This window comes from Dipodomys spectabilis, unplaced genomic scaffold, assembly GCF_019054845.1.
Source record: "Dipodomys spectabilis isolate Male_0828 unplaced genomic scaffold, ASM1905484v1 ptg000418l, whole genome shotgun sequence".
NCBI lineage: Eukaryota > Metazoa > Chordata > Mammalia > Rodentia > Heteromyidae > Dipodomys > Dipodomys spectabilis.
In genome coordinates this window covers 1,141,930-1,154,956 of record NW_024871095.1, presented here as the reverse complement: position 1 = coordinate 1,154,956, position 13,027 = coordinate 1,141,930, and the positions used below count along the sequence as shown (strand labels likewise).

General features: G+C 35.3%; 1 non-coding gene across 1 annotated transcript; it reads right to left on the bottom strand.

Annotated features, from left to right (window-relative positions):
• Nucleotides 1-499: 499 nt before the first annotated feature.
• On the bottom strand, nucleotides 500-606 carry LOC122097239. The gene has a single exon (XR_006145500.1). It is a non-coding gene; the product is annotated as a U6 spliceosomal RNA (small nuclear RNA).
• Between the last annotated feature and the right edge of the window lie 12,421 nt (nucleotides 607-13,027).

Below are 13,027 nucleotides of genomic sequence, written 5' to 3'. Positions count from 1 at the left end.
GTTCTATGTACATAGCTTTTCAACTTTTCTGCTTATCCCAGACATACATTTGTTATTGAAAATAAGGGAAATCATGGGACCTATGATTCTTTGGACTTGGGTTACTTCACTCAATAAAATTTTTTCCAAGACTTTCCATTTCCTAACAAATTGGGCGATGTCATTCTTTCTGATGGAGGCATAGAATTCCATTGTGTATATATACCACATTTTCTTGATCCATTCACCTTGTGAGGGCATCTGGGTTGGTTCCATATACTAGCTATCGTAAATAATGTTGCAATAACCATAGTTGTGCTGGTAGTTTTAGTATGGTCTTGTTTATGATCATTTGGGTAGATCCCCAAAAGTGGGATTAATGTGTCATAGAGGAGTTTTATGTGGAGTCTTTTGAGGAACCTACATACTGCTTTCCAATGTAGTTGAACAAGTTTACACTCCCACCAAGAATGCAGCACGGTTCCCTTGTGGCCACATACCTTTCAGCATCTGTTGTTGTAAAAATGTGGAATGCTCCACGAATTTTCATGTCATCCTTGCGCAGGGGGCATGCTAATCTTCTCTGTATCGTTCCAATGTTAGTGCATGTGATGCTAAATTGAGCAAAGAACATTTTTTATATATAAAGTATAATTTGTATTGATTTTAGGAAACTAGACAATTCAACAAAAATAAGTTCAAAAGAATTGTTGTGAAATTTTAGAATCATGTACTTCTTACATAAGCACACATTTAAGAATAAAATCAAGATAGACATGCCAAAAACAAAATAATTCCAGATATTTGTAGTTCAAGAGATGTGTAGGAGGAGGGATTCAATTATTCTATACAAGGCACATGTCAAAATGAACATTGCAGCAAGTGTTTAGGTTTGTTAAAGTTTTAATGTTTTAGGGCTGGGAAGGTGGCTCAGTGGTAGAGTGCTTGCCTTGCATGCATGAGGCCCTGGGATCTATTCCTCAGCACCACATAAGCAAAAAGAAAAAAGCGGTAAGTGACGCTGTGGCTCAAGTGGTAGAGTGCTAGCCTTGAGCTGAAGAGCTGAGGGACAGTGCCCAGGCCCAGAGTTCATGCCCCACAACCGGACCCTCCCCCCAAAAAAACAGTTTTAATGTTTTAAATATGCTTAATTTTGGGATTTTGCTTATATATGCCAAAAATAAGACTGTTTGGCAGGTATAAAACTTTTTGATAAAGTATTTAAGATTTATGGTAGTAGACATTAAGTACTAAGTATGTACATTTTAGAGTATATGGAAACTTTATTAATGAGAAGTTGCAAAGTCTTTGTGTAAAGAAGCAGAGTGAAGAGTTAAGACATTAACTATACAGTTTTTGTTAAAAATTTAGAGATTCCTTACTTTATTTGATGATATAAGCCATAATGTACACATATATGTTACTAGTCACACACATACATATACACATGTATACATGTGCACATGGAGAAAGACACATAATTACAGCCAACACAATTTCCACCAGTTGTTGAATATGCCTTAAACGGAATACTTGGAACAATATATGTTGAAGATGTATTTGTCTCTAATAGTTCATTTACCAATCCTCTTATCTCTTAAAACTGGTAGTTTTAGAGAGATTTGATTTACAAAATGGAGTACAAGTGATAGTAAGTCACTTGGAAACCTCAGTAAGTATAAGTGATATGGTATCTCCCTGCTCCTCACGGAATACTTACTCTTGTAGACACTCTCAACCACCGAAGTAGCAGGAAAATACCCTGGTAAAGAGTAAAGTTATAAGGCTTTAAATGGCATCCTTACTTGAGCTCTTTTCCCAACAACCAGCATGAATTCCTAGGCAGATGTGTGAGTCCTCCGAAAACTGGACTCTACATATACATTTTACTAACCCATGTGAAAATTCCTATATGAGAAATGCTGACTGAGTTCTTGCTGATTTCCTGGCCAAGAAAATAAGAAAAAAAAGAAAGTATTTTTAATGTTTTAAAGTTTGAGAATAATTTTTAACCTGTCAATAAATGTATAGAACACAATTATACCAACTGATAAAAAAAATGATGGCATTTCATTTATGTGCTCTTGGACTTGGCCAGTGATTTTAGATGTGTCAACAAAAGTAGAATCAGCATAAATCAAGCCAGCATTTCTTCATTTAAGATATAAGGAAAGGATACTGGTTGACCCATTGTAACAATGAAATATACAAGACACTCTACCAGAGGATGGGTGAAGGGGGGAGGTGGGGTGGTGTGAAGGGAAGGGATGGTAGGGTTAAAAACAAAGGAGGAGGTAACAATGCTCAATAAGAAATGTACTCATTACCTTACTTATGTAACTGTAACCCCTCTGTACATTATTTATAATAAAAATATATATTAAAAACATACAAGGAAAACTTATCCCCCATTGTATACACACTTAATCCAGAAATTCATTACTGAATTCAAAACCTCTTAGAATTAAATTCCTAAATAGCAGTACTACATCAATATACCAGTATAAAATTTAAGCATTTTTATTTTTTAATTTTTCACGTCTCCTTTCTATCCCTCCCTTTCTCTTATCCTATTCCCGTACTTCTCTGAATATTATGTTTTTAATTTGCATAATTTTAAGTGTTTCACTTTTAAGTTTTTAATTTTTGTTTTACTATTTTTCCTTGTCTTTTTTTTCTCTTTCTTTTTTCCCCGGGCTCTACAATCATTCTATCCAACCTATTCCCTGCTTTTAGATTAGGACTAAGTTAACTCTCCCTCTACCTTTCCACATCCCTCTATTCCTATTTATACCCACATCTCTCGCTAAAACTAATAACTTCTGGTTTGCCAAATTCTTCTTTGCTGTTCATAGCCTATTAATGCATAGTTGTTTGATGTTGAAAAATATATCTGTTGAACTAGATTATATCTGCATGCTTTTGACTGTGCAACTACAGACTTGGCTGATGCTTGCCTTAAGATAGTTTTCTAGCACAAACTCCTGTTACTGTCATCCCAAATGGGCAAAATAACCCGGAAAAACACAAGAAAAATGTCACGTCCGGGTATCTCAACTCCCACTCATGATAATCAGTGGACAGAACAGATAATGAATAATCCAGAGGAGAACTCCCAAATAGCTCTACAAACAATAATGGTAAACATGATAAATAAAAAGATTGAAAACCTGCAAAGGACTCTGTTTGAGCATGATAGGGAGAGAGAGGAAGCAAACCGAAGATCAAAACAGGAAGCTCATGGGTGTGAGGAAGCTACTCAAAGATAGATAAAGGAATTGCATGAGCAGCTTGAGAACACTCAAAGAGAAATAAAAGAATTGTGTGAGCAGGCTGAGATCAGTCAAAGAGAACTAGAGTAATTGCATGAACGTGAGGAAGCTAATCAAAGAGTAATACAGGAATTGCAAGAGCAGGATGAGCATAGACAAAGATCAATAGAGGCATTCATGGAATCCATAAACAGAGAGCTGAAAGAAGTAAGGGAGTCCACAAAGGGAATGCTGAATGGATCCCAACAGAAGGAAAGGAATTCCAAGGAAATCATAACAATCAACTAAGTGAATTGAGAATAAACATTGAACACCAAATTAAGGAAGTAAAGAATTTCATACAAGATCTAAAACAAAGATCCAACAAAGAATTTGAAGTCATAAAAGCCGACCAACTAGAAGGAAAAGAAAAAAAAAAGTAGAAAATCTGGATAGTTGAATAGACCATGAAGAAGATTGAATTCTGAGGATAGAAGACATCCTAGATATTATAGAGAAAGGACATAAAACAATCCTAGACAAATCTAAGAAATATGATAGATCTATTCAACATTCAACGCTTGGAAGACACCATTAGAAAGTCTAATCTGAGGATAATTGTTGTAGAGGAGCACGTAGAACCAGAAGTCCATGGTCTAGGAAATTTGTTTAACAGGATCCTAGCAGAGAACTTCCCAAACATGCAAAAAGATAGGCCTATTCAGATACAAGAAGCTTTTAGAACTCCCAATAGACCAGACCAGAACAGGATTTCCCATTGTCACATTATATGCACAGGATCAATTCAGACCAAGGAAAAGATCCTTAAAGTTGTCATGAAGAAAAGATCAATCACCTATAAAGGGAAACCAATTAGAATCACCTCAGATTTCTCAGCAGAGACAATCAAAGCAAGAAGAGACTAGAATGATGTAAGCAATGCCCTAAAGACAAACAACAACCAGGAATACTTTACCCAGCTATACTCTCCTTAATAATTCGAGGTCAAATAAAACACTTCCATGGCAAAGAAAAATTGAAACTATATATCTCCACCTCACCAACCCTACAAAAGAATCTTAAAGATATCCTCCACAGAGAAAACCAACAAGACCACAATAAAGGCCAAGAAACAGCACCCAAACTGAGAATCCAAGAACCATAGGAAGAACACAGTTGCCGCAGCCCGAAGAAGTTGGATAAAATGGCAGGAACTCTCAAATACTTCTCAGTTCTATCTCTCAACATTAACAGATTTAACTCTCCAATTAAGCAACAAAGTCTGTCTACTTGGATTAAAAAGCAAGATTCTTCTATCTGCTGCCTTCAGGAGTCACATCTTGCCCACAAAAACAAACACATTTTCAATTATAAAGACTGAAACAAAATCTACCAAGCAAACGGCCCCCATAAACAGGAAGGAGTTGCAATCCTAATATCAGATAAAATAGACTTTTAATTAAAATTAGTGAAAAGGATGGTGCATACTAATTAAGGGATCACTCTTTCAGGAAGATATTACCATTCTGAATATCTATTTGCCAAACAACGGAGCACCCAAATTTATCCAAGAAACACTACTTTCCCTCAAATCCCACATAGATCCAAAGACATTAATCGATGGGGGCTTTAACACACAACTTTCCCCACTACATAGATGAACTTCGCAGGAACTCAACAGAGAAACCACAGATATAAACAACTGCATAGATCAACTAGATTTAACAGACATCTATCAAATATTTCACCCAGCAGCATCAGAATACACGTTTTTCTCAGAAGACACAAGGAACATTTTCCAAAATAGACCACATTTCAGGCCACAAAGCAAACTTGTCCAAATTCAGAAACATTGAAGTTATACCTTGCATTCTATCAGACCACAAGGGAATAAAATTATAATTCAACACCAAAAGCCACCAAAGAAAGTCATGTAACACATAGATCCTGAACAACACACTGCTGAATCATGAGTGGGTCATGGAAGAGATTAGAAAGGAAATTCAAATGTTCATGATATTCAACAAAAATGAACACACCAATTACTAGCTCCTCTGGGACACAGCAAACGCAGTATTCAGAGGCAAGTTTCCAGCTCTGAGTTCCTACATCAACAAATTGGAGAGATCTGAAACCAATTTAATGAGCCTCCTTGAAAAAGAGCAGCAAGATAAACACAATCCAGAAAACGGAAATAAGTAATTAAAATTTAATCAGAATTAAATGAATTGAAATGTGAAAAAATAATAGAAAGATTCAAGAATCCAAAGAGTTGATTCTTCGAAAAAATTAACAAAATTGAGAGACCCTTAGCAAATCTTATCAGAAAAAGAAGAGAACGTATCCAAATAAACTCACAGATGAGAATGGAAACATCATCACAGAATCAATTAAGATTCAGAACATTATAAGGGAATGCTTCTAAAACTTTCATACTAATAATTTTGAGAACTTGAAAGAAAAGGACCTTATCCTAGCCAATACTGACATGACGAAACAAAGCCAAGATGAGTCAAACTATCTTAAAAGACCTATATCAAGCATTCAAATAGAAACAACAGTAAGAGACCTCCCATCTAAGAAAAGCCCAGGACCAAATGGTTTTACAGAGGAATTCTACAAGGCCTTCAAAGCAGACATCACACCAATACTCCTCCAAATCTTCAATGAAACTGAAAAAGAAAGTTCACTACTGAACTCATTCTATGAGGCCATCATAACACACATCCCAAAACCAGGAAGGGCCTCATCAAGGAAAGAGAACTATAAACCCATTTCTTTGATTAAGATTGATGCAAAGTTTTTCAACAAAATTTTGGCCAATCGACTTCAACAATTCATCCAAAAAATCATACACCATGATCAAACAGGATTCATTTCAGGGATGCAAAGCTGGTTTAATATATGCAAATCAATTAATATACTTCAGCACATCAACAGCAGCAAGGATAAGAACCACGTGGTTATCTCAATAGATGCAGATAAAGCATTCAACAAGATCCAACACCCCTTTATTATGATGGATCTGGAAAAATGAGGAATCCATGGAACATTTCTCAATACAATAAAGGCTGTAAATGACAAAGCAATAGCCAGCATTATAATTAACGGTGAAAAAATAAAGCTATTTCCTCTTACCTCAGGAATGAGACAAGGATGCCCACTCTCTCCACTTCTCTTCAATCTAGTATTGGAATCCCTAACTACAGCAATAAGATAAGATGCAAATGTAAGAGGGATCCAAATAGGGAAAGAAGAAGTAAAACGCTCCCTCTTTGCAGATGACAAGATCTTTTATTTAAAGAATCGCACAGAGTCCATTCCAAAATTACTAAAGCTGATTCAAAACTCTGGCAAAGTAGCAGGGTTTAAATTAACCCTCAAAAATTAATGGCTTTTCTGTATGCCAACAATAAGAAAAGTGTGGCTGAAATTAGGAAAGCAACTCCATTCGTAATAGCCCCACAAAAAATAAAATACCTAGGAATTAACTTAACCAAAGTAGTGAAGGACCTCTATGATGAAAACTTTAAAAAACTGAAAAAGGAAATCAAAACTGAACTTATAAAGTGGCAAAACTCCCAGGCTCCTGGACTGGGAAAGATCAACATCGTTTAAATGGCAATACTTCCCAAGGCTATCTACAAATTAAATGTGATACCTATCAGTATTCCAACCTCATTCTTCAAGGAAATAGAAGAGGCAATCAAAAAATTCATATGGAACAATAAAAGACCCTGAATAGCAAAAATGATCCTTAACAGAATGAACAGTGCTGGAAGAATATCAATACCAAATTCAAATTCTACTACAAAGCCATAGTAATCAAAAGAGCTTGGTACTGGCACAAGAACAGACCTCAGGACCAATGGAATAGAATTGAAAACCCAGAAATGAACCAACAGACCTATAGCCATCTAATCTTCGGTAAGGGAGCTAAAAAATAGAATGGAAGAAAGACAGCCTCTTCAGTAAATGGTGCTGGCAAAATTGGTTAACAACTTGTAGAACACTAAAGCTAGATCCTTATATATCACCCTGTACCAGAATCAACTACAAATGGATCAAAGACCTCGCAGTCAAAGCAGACACTCTGAAAACATTACAGGATGGAATTGGAGAAACCCTAGGCCTTGTTGGCACAGGCCAAAATTTTCTTAATACAGACCCGGAAACAACAAATCAAAGAAAGGTTGGACAATGGGATTGCATAAAATTGCAGAGCTTCTGCATGGCAAAGGACATAGCTAGCAAGATTAATAGAAAGTCTACGGATTGGGAGAAGATCTTCATTAGCCATAAAATGGACAAGGGTCTCAGATCGAAAATATACCTTTAACTCAAAAATTTAAATCCCCCAACAAATCTTCAAAGAAACAACTGCCCAATAAATAAGTGGGCTAAAGACTTAAAGAGAAAATTCTCTGAAGAGGAAAGAAGGATGGCCAATACACACATGAAGAAATTCTCAACCTCCCTAGTCATAAAAGAAATGTAAATCAAAATAATATTGAGATACTACCTCACCACAGTTAGAATGGCTATAATCAAGAACTCTAATAACAACAGATGCTGGCGGGGATGTGAACAGAAAGGAACACTACTTTATTGTTGATGGGAGTGTAAACTTGTTCAACCAGTTTGGAAATCAGTATTGAGGATCATCAAAAGACTCCACATAGATCTCCCCTATGACCCAGCAATCCCACTTTGGGTATTTAACCAAATGTTCACATAGAAGACCACAGTAGAGCTTCCAGCACAACTACGTTTATTGCATCATTATTTACCATAGCTAATATATGGAACCAACCCAGATGCACCTTAGTAGATGAGTAGATCAAGAAAATGTGCTATATATACACACTGGAATTTTATGCCTACATCAGAAAGAATGACATTGACCCATTTGTTAGGAAATGGAAAGACTTGGAAAAAAATTTATTAAGTGATGTAAGCCAGGTCCAAAGAAACATAAGTGCCATGGTTTCCCTTATTTTCAATAACTATTATATGTCTGAGACAAACAGACTCTCTCAGACAAGTTGATGTAAGGGAAATGAACCCTAAGATATATTCAAATGTTTTTTTTTTCTTTCATGCTATTGTTTCTAACACATTTATAAGATTATTTCTTTTTTGCTTTGTATGTCCCTCCCCTACTGTACCTTCCCTGCTATCATTGTACTTGATGTTGGTATAATTTGTGGAGGGGAAGGGAAAAAACAAATGGTTTAAATAATAGGGATACAGTTGGACCCATTACAACAATGAGATGTCTAAGTCATTATGCCAAAAACAAACTTTAAAATTTTGTGGTGGGGGGGTGAGGATTGGGTGGGGTGCGGGGAGAGGACGGGAAGTTATGGGAAGGTGAAACAAAGGAGGAGGCTACAATCCTTGATAAGAACTGTACTTATTATCTTGCCCATGTAATTGAAATCCCTTTGTACAGTATTTCCACAACAACAAAGAAAAATAAATTTAAATATGGAATGAAATTAGTTCCAATAATGCATTGCAATAAGGTATTTAGAAATAACTGAGAAACTTAAAGGTGCATAAGATTTTTTATTGGAAATGAAGGGATATTGGAATTTGATTCTCTATATTTTAAGCGATTTGCTTAAAAGAATAGGCAAAATTAAAGTTACATTTTCAGCAGACTTGACATATTAAATTTTGTATATCGAAAGGGAAACAAGCCTGAACAATATGTCAATTCTCTCTTCTTATTTATCTCTAAAGGTTTATGCTTCTGGTCTCTGAATATTAAAACTTCAAAAAATTTATGTTTAGCTAGTTGTGCAAAGGGGTTTTGCTTCATCAAGTCAGTGTTGAATAGAACGTATGTGCATTTCAATATACAGTGCATCTGGATCATTGTCAAACTTCACATTTTTCTTCCTTCCCTTTCCCCAACCCCAACTATCCCTTCATGTTTCCTACTTACATTCTCACATATTGAATGTTATGACTGTATTAGTCCACCATTTCCCTCTCCATTCTTCTACCCTACTCTTTTTTTGCCCAGATCCTCTTTTAATAGTTGTTTCAACTTCATGTTATTTTGTTAAATATCTCTACTTTGGCCTTTGGCGATGGGTTTGCCACATCTTCTCTTCCATGTTTGACCTACATAAATGAGTATATTTCTCCACATTTCTAATCTCTGAATGACTAAGATAGATCTCCTTTACTATTCACCTTCTGTCCTAAATTTAGAATTGGACTTTCAGGGACATCCAATAGAGCATTTTTACTCTCTACATATTGAAGATGGAAGGGAAATAATTTCCATGCTCTCAGCATTATGTTATCCATCATGAATTCCCATCACTTATCACTACAGCAGTCTAAATTTAAAGTCATATCTTCTGCATTATATTCACACAGTATAAATGAATATCAAGGGCAATTTACCTAATATTGGAAGTTTAGGGATGATCTTTAATTTCTTATGATAGAAGCAGGAGTCAGTTTTAATTTTCAGATTCCACTATGTAGTGAGCCCTGTATTCTTCTAAATTTTCGATAAATTTCGAGTTACCTTTTGTTAATAATTTCAAAAGTTTTATTTCAGTATTTGAAATGCTGCTCCAATTATTTTAAAAGTTTCACAATAAGTTAGACTGAACTTTTTCCTCCCATGTTCCCCACTAGTTCAGGTTAAGTCTCCTTTAACTTTATTTTTTGAGAGACCAAGGATGAGGGTAAACAGAGAGATGATCATTACTCAGATATCTCCTTCCTCTTCTGTTTCTGCTGTTCTTGTTAAGAAGAAGACTGGAGCAGGGAACAAGAGTGATGCTTGACTTCACCATACAAGGGGGCATTCCTGGCATGTCAATTATTGTTTCTCAGAATCACTGAAATTGCTTACTCTTGCCATCTCTCTGACAGTAACCTAACTGTGGCTTCCTTGGTGCAGAAGGAAGCACACTAACAGGTTATTACCCGTAAATTGGTATTTTATATCTCAGCTTACTACTACCAAAAATAAAAAGCTTTGGCTACATAAAAGCAAAGGTACTGATTGTCCAACAAAACTTTAGTGAGGAGTAGACAATTCTACTCAGCTACGCCCTCCTCTCATATCCTGCCTTCCACTCCCCTCCTCTCATTTAACCTTCCTTCATTTCTTCTTTCTTTGTGACTCTCTCCTGCATATGCATCTCTATCTTCTCTCTTTTTCTCTTCCAGTAGCAAGTGCTTTGGTTTATCAGACAATACATAAATAATTGAACAATTTTTTTTTCCTCTTTTTGTGATTTTTTATTCTTAAGAAGTGAGTTCTAGCACAGCACCAGTGGCTTGCACCTATATAGTCGGTAGGTTCAAATTTGACAATTGCAATTCGAAGCTATTACAAGTGGATAAACCTAAGAGATTCTTTTCTGCACTTGTGGTAAAAGGAAGACGTGAAGGTGTGGCTCAGCTGGTATAGAGCAAGCATTGAGAATTAAAGCCCAGATAGAACTCAAGGCCATGAGTTCAAACCCCAGTACCAGCACAAGATTAAAAAAATGAGTCCTTTGTCTTTGAAATGGGATATTTCTCCAAAAATTCATACCTAGGACAATTTTCAAGGTCTAAGACTCTTTTTAAGGCTCTTTCACATGTTAAACTGATTCCTCTGCTTGATTCATATTATGGAAAATAGGAGTCACACTTCATATTAAAAAGTATGCACATTACTGAACAGTTCTTACAATTTTTAATGTAAAGGATGCATGGGAGAAGAATTCACCTCATATGCGTGAGTTAGGTTTGGCTCACTGACTGACTTTTGCAAGTAAATGAGGTTCTTTTTTCATGTGAAGAAGTCCATATTGATGGTTTTCTAGGAGAGAGAACAAGCTACCTGTTTCCAAGTTTGAATCAGATTAAGTTTATTCCTATGATATGGTAAAGAGAAAGAAGCTCAACACATGCAACACTCTGCAGACAGTAATTTCAAAAATATTAAAAACCCATGTCTATGTTTTGAACAGCTAATTTGTCACAAACAAAAAACAGTTTACTGAGCCAAGAAAACATAAGTTAGAGCAATAGGAACTATGTTAAATATAGTTAATGGCTGAGTGTTATGTGTAAAAATGTTCTGTAATCACAGCTAAAATATAAATTTTTTCATCATATCCCTAACAAGAATCTCTAAGATAGGCCTTGCTAAATCTGTCATAGAGGGTGGTGTTTATGCAATTGTCAGGTTTGTTTAGGGTTCAATATCTTCCTCAGTCGCTTGGGTTGCAAACTGCTCACACTACATGCAGTGTCTGGAAACACATGCTGTCTTGCTAGGCACCTAAGGGATTTTTGTGCCTCTGTAAATAGTTATTGTTTTTCTTCTTGTAATTATACCTGTCAGTGTGAAGTCCTTTCATGATAAGAATAATAGTTTCTGTACCCTTTGTTCCACTAACAAATCTCAGATATAAGTATAGTCCAGTGCCAGTGGCTCATGCCTATAATCCTAGCTACTCAGGAAGCTGAGATCTGAGGATCACAGTTCAATGCCAGCTCAGGCAGGAAATTCCATGAGATTCTTATCTCCAATAAACTACCAGAAAACTGGAAGTGGCGATACGTCTCAAGCGGTAGAGCTCTTGCCTTGAGCTGAAGAGCACTTGGACAGCACCTAAGCCCAGAATTCAAGCCCCAGGACTGACCAAAAAAAAGTATCTATCTATCTATCTATCTACCTATCTACCTATCTATCTATCCATCTATCTATCTATCTATCTATCTATCTATCTATCTATCTATCTATCTATCTATCTATCTATCTATCTATCTATCTATCTACCTGTCTGTCTGTCTGTCTATGTATCTATGATGAGAAGAATTACATTTAAATATAAATCAATATTTGATACACACTTATAATACAAGTAAACATATGATGTATTTATAATATATACATATATTTACATATATAAGATCATATTATATCTGTATGTTTATAAATATACTTGTAATTTATATCCAAAGAGTACATCTGAAGATTTTGGGGAAAATGTAGAGTGGCTAAAGGCTTACTACTAACCCACCATACTTTCAATCATTTTTTCCACTTATTACAATGTATGGAGTACTAAGACTGAATGATTATGAAACAGAGTTGCTGTTTTCTTCGTTACCATTTTGGATTAGAAACATCTACTTACTTGGTATAAAACCTACCCAAATGTGATCTTGAAATCACACTCCACAAACTGGACATATACATCAACTTAGCAACTTACAGGTCTCAAACTTTTATTTGAATCCTGTATCTCACATATATTCAGTTTCCTTTGAGTCAGCTACATGTACAAACATGCCTAGATTTTCATGCTCACATACATCCCCCTACTCATATGACATACTAAATGTGACATTAAAATAAAAAATAATATATATGCTGAAAAAGAACACCTTTGCAAATGTAATCAAATTTTATTTTTAAATACAATGCATTATTGAAATACTGATGAAAGAGCAGCTGAGAGATGTTTCAAATAGAAGAGTGCCTATCTAAAGAGCATGTTTCTTATTCCAAACATCATTATTTCCATCCTTCCTTTTCCCACATAAAAAAGCATAAATAAGTACAGAATTAACTACATGTTCCTTAATCACTAATTGAAGAGAGAAACTGTAATATATATATATATATATATATATATATATATATACACACACACACACACAATGATATACTATTTAGCCACACATAATTATGAAAACATATCATCTTCAAGAAAATAGAATTGGAAAACTTCATATAAAAGCAGTTAGCGATACTGTGTAAA